This window comes from Hirundo rustica, chromosome 5, assembly GCF_015227805.2.
Source record: "Hirundo rustica isolate bHirRus1 chromosome 5, bHirRus1.pri.v3, whole genome shotgun sequence".
Taxonomy (NCBI): domain Eukaryota; kingdom Metazoa; phylum Chordata; class Aves; order Passeriformes; family Hirundinidae; genus Hirundo; species Hirundo rustica.
Window position 1 is genome coordinate 54893231 of NC_053454.1, and position 13501 is coordinate 54906731.

The 13501-nt window shown below is 40.9% G+C and overlaps 1 protein-coding gene across 3 annotated transcripts in view; it reads right to left on the reverse strand.

Moving 5' to 3' along the window:
• Window positions 1–13501, reverse strand: part of ADGRL3 (adhesion G protein-coupled receptor L3) — a 479174-nt gene that overhangs the window by 147621 nt on the left and 318052 nt on the right. The window lies entirely within an intron of this gene.

A 13501-nucleotide genomic window follows, 5' to 3' on the forward strand; every position in this document is an offset into this window, starting at 1 on the left:
CAGGATGTGTGATTCATCTTATTACCCAGTGGTCAGCAAACCTAAGACTTCTTACGGCAGTTCAGCAAGCACTGCCCGGTCTTTCCAAATTTCCCACTTGCAGATGAAAGTTACGAGCTATGGGAAAGGGCAGAGTATGAAACAGGCATGATATAGCTATAGGAATAGCTAGAAAAGCAGGGAATAGTCCCTGTTACATCCCCTCTAGGTAGATAATCCACAATTTCCCTGCTCTGTCTAAAAATGCAGTGAGTCGAAGATACAAGGCTGAAATCAACAACACATTCTTCTGGAAAGGCTGAGGGGCCATAATGTCAGTCCATACCAGAAAAAGAACAGGTCAGAAAAACCTGCTCACCAAAGGAAATGATGATGTGCAAGGATCTATTTTTATTATGACCTGGAAGAAAAGACTGAAATTTATAAAGGATTGTGACATTCAAACAATATTGACTCAAACCTTTAATTTCCATAGAACTGCCTTTTTCTTTCTTTCTTTCTTTTTTTTTTTTTTTTTTTTTTTTTTTTTTTACGTTGGGTAATACTAAAATGTTCTATGTTTAAATGTCCAGTTTTCTACATCTAATCCCCAGGCTGCTCTAAAATACCTTCAACCTTAATAGAGATGGAGGAGGCTGAGAGCAGCAATGGCCCAACTATTGCCACCTGGCCAACACCTCTCCAGCCTGCGAAAACCCGTCTCTGAATTTCCATCAGGCTGATGCTCTTTTCTCTTCAAAGCCATGTCTGTACTTGGAAACATCAGAGGCTGCAAACTACTGCCTAACAAATCCAGACAGTCTAACTGTGCCAGAGTTAGAGCTGAGTCTTTGCTTCACTATGAGCCACAGGAATTTTGCACAATTTTGGAGCCTTTCCATCCCCTCACAATCTTGCTGCCCCACTTTGGTCAGGTCTAGGCCTTTTTTCTCTTCTGCTAAGCTCGATATTGGCCAGCTGATGATGTCTGACAGAGCCAAGGACCTTCACTGCTCTGCCAAAGCCCAAGCAGTCTTGCCTAGAAAAGAGGATCCTATCAGACAGAAAATAGATAAAGGGATAGAAATATATCAATTCCCTATATTGCATTTGGAGTGATGTGCAAAATCAAATTAATTAGGCCTGCATAGTATCTTGATGTCTTGAGTCAGGGAAGCCTATCAAATGTCTATATCTATTGAAACATGTGAATTGCTTGAGACAGCTTCATCCAAGGAGAAAACACCCTCCTCTATCCCTGTCTTTGTGAGAACAAACGTGTATTTAGCGTGAAAATCCTACTCTTTCAAATATATCTCATCAACACACAAGTATCCATCTATCTATACATCTGAAGTGTGCACAGCACTACTGTCAATAGTGCTCTCTGCAGCAGTAGCCTCAGACAAGTTTGCACTCAATGTTTGATTTCAGATACAAGAAGATGAAGAGCAAATAGGCCTAAATAAACATCTCAGAGATGCAGGCATGGCTTTTACCAAGTCAGCAGCCACCTCACAGGCCTTCCAGATGCCTGAGAACCTCCCCGTAAAAGTGAGGCAAGGTTTTTCTGGGGACATGGCCACTGACTTCAAGTGGGGCTTTTAATCTGCTAAAATTCAGAAACAGGGCTAACCTTGACCTGGTAGCCCATGCAAAAAGGACCAGTGCTTTTCAACTGCTAAGGAAACAAGGTATATAAAAATCCTGGGAGACAAGACAAATTTTTTTGCTTTAATGCTCTGGAATTGCCTAAAATATTTTCTTTTTTAATAATGGGATCCAGTTTTCAGGCATTCAGTACAGTAATTTTTATGTTGTTAATAAACACGTTTGTCTAATGAGTATCTCTTGGTAAGCTTGCCTGTAATTCAGGAAACCCAAGTGTAGCCAAGATAAAAATATGCACATATTAAAAGCTAAAATTGAAGAGAGAGAAAAAAAAAAATCAATTCAAAGTTAAATTACCCATCTTAAATTTCAGTATAAAGGCTACTAGAAATACTGAGCTCTTGAACTTCAATTAATCTCTAGCAATTAAGCCAGAAGGGAAAAAGATTTTTCAGAGTATCAGGAAAAGGGAAAAAAAAAAAAAAAAAATTGCTGCAAAGAGCTCATATCAGCTTTGGTAGGGACGTCACCATTGCCTAAACTCCCATTCATGGCTCTGTTGGGCCGATTAACTCATGCTTGTCTTAGACTCCTCTGGGTTTCTTTTTTCCAGGCATCCATGTGTGACTGCCTGCTTGCGTGTGGCACACATTTTCCAGCTTCACTTCTCAGGGATTAATTGGCAGAAGTGCTTGTCATGGTTAAATAATTTTATTTAATTTGCACTGTGTGAAGATATTAGGGCAAAAGGGAAAAATAATCAAAATTTAATTACTTCCCCCCCCGCCTTTATAATGAGAAACAGTTGCATTCCTTGGGGACTCAGCTGGGAATGGAACATTACTCAGGTTTATTGTTAAATATGCAATAATAAGAAAAAATAATAATTTTAAAAATCAATAATCAATCTCTTGGAGTAAGAGAGTGACTAGCCCAGCATAGGTGAAACAGATTTTGTATAATCAACAACTGAAGTTTACAAAGATACAGAGGTTTCCATGTCAGGAAAACATCCCAAGGACTTTGTTACAGGTTTCTAAACAAGCAAAAATTTCTACTAAATGTCTCAAAGATGTCACTTGCATCAGTCATGCCAGCTATGGCAAGTATCACCCTAAGTGACTGGCCAGAGCCTCTGCCTCACAAGTTAAAGGATTTCCTAAAACCTGACTACCTCTCCTCTCTTCTAATTTCAGGCAAAAGCACCAGTTTGTTTTCCATGGATTCCAAGTAGAAAGAAAGACTGCCTTAGCCCTCCTCTTCCCTCCATGTCATCTTTCCTTACATATTACCTATCAGAAAAGGGTCCAAAGATTTCCAGGGAAGATGAATTAGAGAAATGCACTGATGCAAGTCATACTTTTTTATGATTATTCCTTTGGCATATTAAAATCAGATTTCGAATTGGAGTAGGAAGAGGACAGCCAGGTCACTGCAATAAGAGCTTCACCTGGAGAGGACCTGCTTTTACAGCTCTGGCTTTACTCACTAAAGACAAGACACTGCTCACTGCTAGGTGTTAACCAACTGTAGAAGCAAACTTTTCACAGCACTTCCCCTACCCTAGAAGACATCACAAGGAGGAGATTTAATGAAACACATAGGGGCCATGGTTCAGCAAGGTGATGCTTCCCACGTTCAGTGTACAAATCAGGTTGCCTGGAAACCCACAGCCCAAAGCTCCCTCTGGCACTGCCTTATACCAGCTAGCCCCAAAGAGATTCTGGAGTAATTCTGGCTAATTCCAATCATTTTTCTTTGGTTACAACTGATGTTTATTCTGCCAAGAACACTGTGGCAATGATTTCCAAACGTGCACAGGACAATTTTGGTCACACATTCTGCTGTAAAGGGGAAGGGAGGACTTGCCTAGCCTTCCCTGATACATGCCCATTTTAAGGGCTCCTCTCTCCAATGAAAAGAGGGGGATACATGCCTACCCTCACACCGTTCAATCTAATGAAGCCACAGCCTTGATAAAGCCTCTCTCAGGTGGTTACTAACCATAAACGAATGCCTGGAGGTGAAGTTTATCCCAAGTATTGCAAAACACGGCATTTGGAGGAAAACACGTATTTCAATTTGAATTAAGGCACTTATGAGTGCAGGAAATCCATATTTGCCTATTAAGAAAATCGCAAGCTCTTTCCACCAGGATTTGCCAGTATATTTTGCCATGAACAAACTACTATTAACAAGAGTCTCACCACAATTAATTAATTACCCAATTACTTCTTGTATCCTCTACAGTTCATTTCTTTGCATCCTCAACATCATCTTTTTTTACCCAGTATACTCCTTTAAAAAGAGTATGGGAAACAGAAGGGAAAAAAAAAAAAAAAAAGACAAGCCAACAATCAGAACAACCATTTGGAATTAAATCATTCAATACCTTATGCAAAAACTGCTGGAACAAGTTTTTGCCCTTTCCCACGGACAGATGTTCCCATCAATAAGAAAATTAGAACTTGATGACAAACTCCAAGGTTTAAATGTCACTCCCTAGCATTCTGGTTCAAATGAAAATGGAAGTGGCATCAAGAGAACAGTACGCAAGCTCTGCAGACTGTTAATTTCTTTTACTTAGAAAACTGAGTTTACGCACACATATAGTGGCACTTATCATAAAGTATACATCTGAAAGTAAAGGCTTTCTTGATTTTAGTGCCTAGAAAGCTATTTTCTCATTGCTAGAAAATTATCTCCTTTCTTGGTGTATTCAGGATTTTCTTACTGCAATAACAAGTTTCTGAGATGTTAAAAAAAATAAAAAAATCAGAGCTACCATTAACTCCCACAGAAGGCACCCTCCCGAGCACCGTCTGAGCAAGGTCCAAAGAATATGACTCAAGAAACATTTTTACCTTTTTATGTATGATGCAAATAGGCACAATCAAAACATTTATAATGCGAATGTTATTTTACCTCTTAACTGAAGGAGAGACTATCCAACCAAGAAAAGTACTCAGTGAAGTGAGGCACGGATTGTCTGGGTGCCTTTCTGGAAGGTGCACTTCAGTTTAAGTCAAGTCATTAGGCTCAGCAGAAGAGGAAGCGGACGAAATCCAATCGAATGCATTACAGAGGTCAGACTAAATGAGCTAATGGTCCCTTCTGGTCTTAAAAAAATCTATTAATCTAATTTAATTCTCTGTTCTACTCCTCATACCAGAGTCAATTTGAACTCATTTATATGAAAAAAAAAACATGTTACAGCAGCCTTACACAACCATGTGTCTTGACCATGCAGTTTTAGGCTACCCAAAAGCTTCATTTACTCCCCACCGAGCTCAGGAGGAGGCTTGATTTGCCCATAAAGAGAGCTTACATTTACAAGCAAGGCACCAGCCACAGGCACCTCTCCCAACAGAATGCTGGATGAATGCTCACCTTAAACTGTACAAATCAACAAGAAACTTGCCAGAGCACTCTCCACATTGGCTTAGCTTTTCGGGTGATGGCATCCTTCACTCAGCCCAGTACTTGCCATGGAGAGGAGCACAACGTTTTCATCAATAAAATCTGGTCCAGTCATTCCAAGGATATTTCTCGTGAATAACTCGTAACACACTCAATATTGCACCAAGAAAATACTTGGCAGTTACTGACCAGTGAGAAAAGCAAGCACTTAGGAAGAGAAGGCCAAAAATATTCACTGCTGTTAATGCCACCAAGGTACTCAATATGCTCCTATCAAGAAAATATATTTTATTATCCCTCCTTCTAAAAAAAATTTAAAAAAAAAAAAAAAAAAAAAGAACATTTCCTTTTTTTTTTCCTTTCTTCGTGCAGTTTTCACTCAGTATTTCCCTCCTCCTGGAGCCTCAGTGTTCACATTAACATCACCAGTCATTTGCCTAATTTGGCAGTACAAGAGTGCAAAGCATCACATGAATCCAGGCTGATCAACCTTAGTGAAGCACAGCATCCTCCAAGCACGCCTTGGATAGAGGGAATAATTTAACACAGAGAACAACTGAAGGCCAGTACACGGGGGCTCACAAAAGCTTTTCTTCACATGATAGGTTGGAAAGATCTTAGGAGTGGGGTAGGAACTTCCTCTCTGCTGGCATGTCTATACTTGATGTTGCCTTTACTTTTTCTCTCTGCCTGCAGCTTAGACAGCCCTTCCCCTGTCTCTGTCCCAAACATCAACAGATGAAAAAGAACTGCAGAGCTGCCTAATGCCTCATCTCTCCAGTGGTTGTGTTAATTTATTCCAGCTATTTGAGGAAAACATGAATGGCACCCCAGTAAGCCACCTCAAACTGGTATAAAGGCAGCTGATTTTCCCATCTTCTGTCATGACCAGTGTACAACTTCTATACTTCTCAGCTCTGATGTTTCTTTGCTTTTTTTTTCCCCTCCCTTTTGAGTCTCAAGCAGGTGGTACTCTGTGAAAACAGAACCGAGGAGCTATGTAACATGAAACAGCCGGTTTGCCTCTTCAGTGCCAGTCTTTTCAAACTGAATCCCGTATTTCAGTGAAACTTGCCTTAAGTCCTGTTTCCTCTCAGCACATTTTAATCAAGCAAAAATCCTATTTACAGTGAAGAAATCCCATTACAGTGAACAATCATGACATTGTTTTCTTGGACACATCTCGTTCACCTAAGCCTTTATTGTCTGCTTTGCCCTCAAGTCATGAGCACACCCTTAAAAAACAACCTTTTCAACATAAATATGTAATGCAGATATCGCAACTCAAATTCATATGGATATTCACCATTTGTTCCAGCTTATAATTTATATATTCTCTTTGGATGCTTCAGAGACAAATCAGGAGGTCAAAAAGACTCTCACTGGCAAAATGCAATTCCTTCCAGGGCAAACAGCCATCCACTGCAGACTCACTCCTGAAGCCTCTAGCCCAAACTCCAACCAGTTTCAGAGGATTTATCTGAATAAAAGCTAAGCTGAAACTCTTCTGGGATTCTGCCACAGAAAGTTTTTCATTTTATCAATCTTTACTTTTGCACACCTGGTGGACTCACCTGAAATAAATCAACACTTCTATTCTTGATTTTTTTTGCAACTCAGCTCTCTTGATTTAGTGTAGTTACTAATAACAAAATGCACTCTGAGAAGGAGTGCTTTGAAGTGCTTACCACTTCTTTCTTTCTGGAATCTCTGTTCCTGTTTCAGGGGCATTTCACAGCCCTTCATTGCTGGTCCCATTTCTTCCTGAATGTGGAGATCTTCAAACTAGCTACCAAGATTTTTTTGCCCCTTCAACTTAAATTCCCTTCCTAGCAGTAATCGATCCAATCCAACCCTACCATGAGAGTTCAGCTGATTTATGAGGATAATGCTGACCCTTCCATTCCTAATACATGTCCTGGGGTACTTTTTATCAGCACTGATATACCTCTGGAAAGCTGACTTGCTGCCACATCTGAAGGATGGGGACCTGCTAAAGACATGACCACAACTGCCTGAAGTCAAGGTTCAGTAATTTTGCAGGTGACTCCAAAAGAGCTCCTTACTCTTCTTCAACCTCAGTATGAAGGCAGAAAGAAAGGCATCAAACGCTTCCCCTCCTTGCTTTGACTCTGAAGCAGAATATGGCAGGGCATCCATATCTGCTTTTGCAGTTAAAAAAAAGGAAAAAAGAAAAAAAAGAGAAAGAGAAAAAGAGAAAGAAAAAGAAAACCGGGCATAGAAGCACTGCAGAGTGCTGGCGGCATCGAAGAAGTTAATTAGCAACATCAAACTCGACTTTAGAAGAGTCTTGATAAGTGTTGCTAAAAATATTACTCTAGTCATTTCCAGAACAAACACAATCAGTGGCAGACGAGAGAGGAGAGCAATCCAGACCTGTGAGCTACCGCGGTGGAGGTGTTTTCAGTGGGGAGCAGGCATAAGGGCTGCTCAATTCAAAAACGCAGCAGCAAAAAAACAAATCCAGGATAACCCCGTACCAACCAGGCTAGTGGCTCTGCAGCCAGGCCACAGCAGAACCTCAAGGAGCAGAAGGTGTTTGCATCACACAGGGCCTCGAGGTGCACAAATACAACCTCCGTTGAGAGGGTAATGTCTTGAGAAAAAGCCTTTCAGATTATAGCCTTGGTTTGGGCTGGAAGGAAAGGAGCTGGCAGAGGGAACAGCTCAAAAATGGAACATCCAGGAGTCTCTTCTTGGGCCAAACCCCCAATCCCATGCAGATGCCCATCACTGCACACAAGCCAGCTAAATCTGCTGGCCAAGAGATAAATGATGGACTAATCACCAGAATCAGGTTTAAAAACCCAACACTCAAAGGCTGTCTCTAGTACACAATGCAGTCCCTTTCTCCTGCAAGAAGCAGCCTTGGACATTTGCTATATGTCACCTCTTGCTCCCTGCTGCTAGCAAACAGCTTTAACCCAAAGTGCTGGCACATCCACAGCTGGGGCTGGTGCAAAGTACCAGCACTGCACTGATAAGCCATGGTTGATGTCAGCGAACTCAATGAAATAACAATTCATCACTACTCAGGCTGATTCCTCATGTGGAGGAGCTCGGTGCAGAAGAGGAAAAGCCACCATCCTTCACTGGCACTTAATGCTTTTTTCCCTATGCAATCACCCCCCTATCTGCCTCCCAAGCTTGCTGCCAGAAACAGCTGTCTCAGCTTTTCAGACACATTCTTGGCAAGGTCCTTTCCCCCTCACGGTGTCTGACAGGATTATGAAGTGCTGAAGCCTCAGGCTCCTTTTGTTTTGAAGCTTGAAAGTGAAGTTATAGCTTAATCATTTTGTCCCTTCCTGCCCTTCCCCTACTTCAACCATCCTGGCTGCCCACCAGCCCAGTCCCCACGGGAACAGGACCCCAGCCCATGGATATAGGCAACGGCAACAATTGATCTCCTACAAGGATACAGCAGTATCCCAGCTCAGCTCATGGATGGATTAGGTCTGCTGTGCCATTTTCTCAGGGTAGTTTAAATAGGGGCCTCAGAGCAGGAGCAGAGAACTGAGGAATAGGAAGGCTGCTCCAACTCTGGTAAAGTTATCTGCTTTTCCATGGTAGTTTTATTTAGGAAAAAGGAGCAACCACATATTTATTCGTACTGGAGAGACATTGAAGTTCCTCCCACTGTGCTAACCCAAGCAGTATTAATATTTATGGCCTGCTCTGCAAAGGGATAATTTTGAAGCTGAAGGGTTTTTTGTGAGAAGGTAGACAAAAGAGCTCCAACTCCAGCTTTCCAGACAGAAAGCAGAAACCCTTAATTTCAGAAGTCTAGTGTGGTATGATGCTTTTTGATAATTTTTTACTCAAACGTTGCTTTACATAGAGGGCAAATTTAAAACAGGACAAAAATTAAGAGACAGACCAGGCCTAAAAATGGAGTATGAATGCCATACTGTCCTCCTGTCCCTCAGAGCTTAAGGTACTGTCTGCCCATCAAACGTAGGCTAAAAGGCTTGGTTGTAAAAGACCTTCTTCTTTTTTTTCCTCCAAACTTAGACATCCCCTTTTGTTTCAGACAGCAAAATGGGGCTGAAACATTCATTGACTGAATGGAGCCTGAACATGTGGGCAAATATTGGTGGATAAAAGCCGGGGCTCCAGTCACACTACACATTTAGCAGAAGCTCCTGAAAGCAAGAGCTCCTCTCTCAGAAAGCCTCCAGCAACACTGTGCAACCAGCAGCTGTCACTGTAAGCAACGAGGAGGAGCAGGAGTGAGAGAGTCAAGGATGCACCTAGGTGGGAGGAAAGCAACTGGAAAGTAAAAACACCGGAGAAGCTGCAATTAAATACTCAGCAGCTCCCTAAAAAAATGGCCTTTGTGCACCAGGAGAAGCTGCTCATCAGAAATGCTCAGCTGGCCTTTTAAAATGAAGCCCAGATTCAACTTCAGAGATAGCAAAAGTGGCTTATCACAACGGGTTCTTGAAGCAAGAGCAATTCATATCCTGTGCACAAGTGGGATTTAAGATTCCGTAGCCATTTGGATGCTTTGCTGGGCAAGGAAGTCAGGCGTTGAAGGCAAGCAGAGCAGGAAGCAGCTCCCAGCTACGTATGAGCACGTGAGAGCTTTGGAACATTCAAGTTCCTCTGCCCACTACCCACACTACTCAGCTGTCAAAGGAAAGGCCTCAGATTTATGATATGAAAATTACATTTTAACGAGGTGTCATATGTGTTTAAAGTCCTTATTCATCACCATACTGCCACATCTTTTACCCAAGACACAAACGCACTTAATTAGCATATTATAAGGACGGACGGTTCACCTTATCTGCATTGTGAAACTGCTTCAGGAAGAAAAAAACACAAAACAACCCAAGCTGAATAAAATACTTGCAATCACATGTCAAGAGAGCATCCCACAGTATTTGACAAAACGTGGAAGATAAAAGTTTGACATGTGCCCTCTGAGTTTCTTAAAATACCACAGAAATCCATGTAATTTCTGTATCACTTTTGATTACCAGAATGGCTGACCGCAGCGTTAATATGGAATGTGTAGAAGCCACTTAAGCACATTTAGGCTGTATTAGAAGTCCTACATAATCATATCAGCATCTTCCCTATGTACTGGGCGCACTTATTTGTTAACTTCACACATCCATGGAGCAGCCCATGCGGTAATGCTTGGGTCTCTTGGGACGTAATTTAAAACACCTTCTTGAAAATAGGAGGTCTGTGTTTCCCACATAACTGGGGAGGGCTGCTGGGACATCCAAGGCCAAAATATTCACAAAGGAATCCTTGAATTGGTTCCAGTTCTTCCCTGGCCCTCTTTGCCATGGGACAGGCTCCAGTCCCCACCTAAGCACCCAAATGCTCAGTCAGCACAGCCTGAGCCCTGACAAGAGCTGCCAGCACTGGGGCACCTCATACATTTAAAAGAGAGAACTTGTGGTCTCTGTGATGCCCAGGAACCTCTGGCTGGTGTCCAGGCAGGAGCTGTGCCTGCCCAGAGAGGTGCTGCGGCACAGATCCCGGGAGATGAGCGTTTGTATGCAGCACAGTGCCGGGAAGCAGGATGGGAGCACTTCACCTTTTGGAGAGGAAGGCTTGTTGATATTTTCTTGTGTTTATTTGCACAGAACGTATCGTAAGTGAGTGATGATTAAAACAGGTAACTCTGGTGCATATCAACTGATTAGGTTGCCGAAAATTTTCATCCTGCCACTACATCCTTCTGTTTACCTCTCTGCATATGTCTAGTAGGACACATTAAAAAAAAAAAAAAAAAAAAAGAAAAAAGCTGAATACTGTTCTGGGTTTAACTTCTCGAAGAACGGAAGAGATGTGGAGCTGTCCTTACTAACACTTCAAATTCAAAAAACTCAATAGATGCTACAAAGAAATAACCCAAAAACTCAGGAGCATTTATGAAGAAGCATCCTCCAAAAAGCTCATTTTAAGGCCAAACAGCTCAAAGAAAACACACTTCAAAGGCTTTTGGTACCTTCAAGTTCACTTCTTGAGGGCAGACATTAATGATAGGTTTCTTGGGACTTGCAGGCACTGAGGAGTGTTTGCTTTCAAAACCACTTTTGGGATAAATGAAAAACAACGCCAGACAAAAGGGGAAAAAAAAAAAAAAAAAAAGAGCAGGGTAAAACCTTAAAATGCAGCTTTTCTCATTTCTGAGAAAAATGAACAGTTGGGTTTAATCTCATCAAGAGCCTTGAATTGCTTATAGATCAGCTAAACTCAGCTTTTAGCACTTCAAAATATTTTGTTTTCCCTGGTAACTTCAACTGCTGTAGAAGCTGAGCACAGAAACTCCATGATTTGAGCCCATTTTTTTAAAGAGTAGGTGAGAGATGCTCCACAGCAGCAAAGATCTCAAATATGTTCCAAACCTACGTGCATAGGTCTTTAATTAAAAATCACAGAAAATGCTCAGACATTGTGAGCAGCAAGAGGATGTGAGCACTGCCTTTCCTGTAAATTAGGCAACTCCCAGTACTTCTGGACAGTTTGGGAAAAGACCGAAAATGCTTGATTCTAGGTGAACTGCAGTCCCCAGAAGCTGTATTTTATTTTAGCTGTCTCTGAAATGGGTGATGCAAGTGATTTCAAATATGTTACTGGCTATTTAAGTGGTTAAATATTTCACTTTTCTTGTTATGATCAATTTTTAGTTTTAAGAGCTCTTCTGAAACTCCACCCTTAATTGTTTTTTAACAGCCCATATGTTCAACCCATCAATTTTACAATCCTTCTTCTCTTTTCTAATTAAGCTGATATTGTTTACAAATTTTGCTACTCAAATTGTAACACCATGGAACATGTCTGCATTGAACATGGCTCTAAAACATGGAGAAAAACTGGTGATTTTTGAATAGAAGAGAAACACCTATCCACAATTCACTCTGTGTAAAAAAAAAAAAAAAAAAAAAAAAAAAATCTCTAAAAATTCTTCACTCTTCACTGCTTTCCCAGGGTTTTATCAGCTTCTGTTCCTTCTCTGTGGTGGAGGAGCTGGGTTTAAGCCAACCAGATATTTAGTGTAACATGTAAAGCAATGCAGCATGAAATTTCCGAAAATGGGCTGCACTGAACTTGGAAGAGAAAGCATCATGCAGACTTGGTCTCCTGGTCCTCTATGCAAAAACAACCCGATGTCAAGCAACTATTTGCCCACCTGTTCAATTCAAAATGAGTGCTTCTGTTTCACTGATTCATCAAAAATTGTTCCCATTAATCAGGCTATGTGGGTAATGGGGCAGTAAACTCCCTTAATGGAGTTTTTTTCCTTATTTTTGAAATGTTTTGGCACATTCAAGTTTTCTCATCAAAAAATTCAGTTGCTGTCAGAGCAGACCTCTCAAAGGTCCTCTCAACTTGTAAAATAGTGAGGTAACAGGATCCTTATGCAGTTTTGCCAGAAGAGAAATCTCAACAATTTTCAGAGAAAAAATCTGCAGGTAAAGTTCTGCCTTTTGTCCATATTACAAAGCTTTGTACAAATTTTGCACACAGGGAATGTCAGACAAGGCTCACCAGGTTCCCTGACAACAGATTAACTCTCTCATGCCCACCATTCAAAGCTAAGAACTGCTTTAGCTTCCTATCTGATGCACTGAGGGATTCTAAATTCTCATCTGAACCAGAGTGAAACTAAAGGGGCTTCAAACCAGAGCGACACAAAGATAAATCAAATCCTCACACCTCACGGAATTTCAGCCGCTTAAAGTTTTTCACCTGTTCTCCCATTTCACCATCTTATACTGCAAAAAAAGGGAGAACAATTTCCTTTTTTAATAGGATTTTACCCAATTTTTAGGTTTTACATGGATTAAAGCTTTTTTTTTTGTTTTTTTTTTTAAGGTTATATTATATTAAGGATGCTATTACTGACAATGGTCACCACAAGAAAAGCGCCAGCATAGAGTCCATTATAATATCAGAAAATAATTCACTAAAAAGGAGAGAAACTCTGTGAAATGGAATGGATGCAACTGATTTCCACTCCTTGGGGATAGCCAATAGCTCACAAATTGCTCTGTTTCACTCCACCACCCAGAAAGTACATGCTCATCATTAAGTTAGGAGAATGAGAATATTACTTCATTTTTTACTCATCTGAGATCTTGCAGAGGTCAACATCATTGAAAATATCTCTGCTCCTTAGCAGCCACTCAGTTCTTGTTCATCTGCTTCTTCAAGATTTTCTTCTCCCCTTCCTTACATTTTTGTAAAAAAAAATCACAATTTCACTGCCAGTTTACTACTTCTATTCCAGCACTCCCCAGATTTTCATTCCCACAATTTCTTTCAGCATCTCTTGATCCATTTTCATTATATATGGGTAATAGGCTGCACACAGGAAAAGAAAACCTCAGCAACGGAAACTTTTTCACTTTTCTTTTGAAACCTAAAGCCCTGAATCCACTCACCCACTCTGAAGTTTCTTACTTACCAAAAGAAATTTTTCAGAAAAAGCCAAGTTATGAGTTGA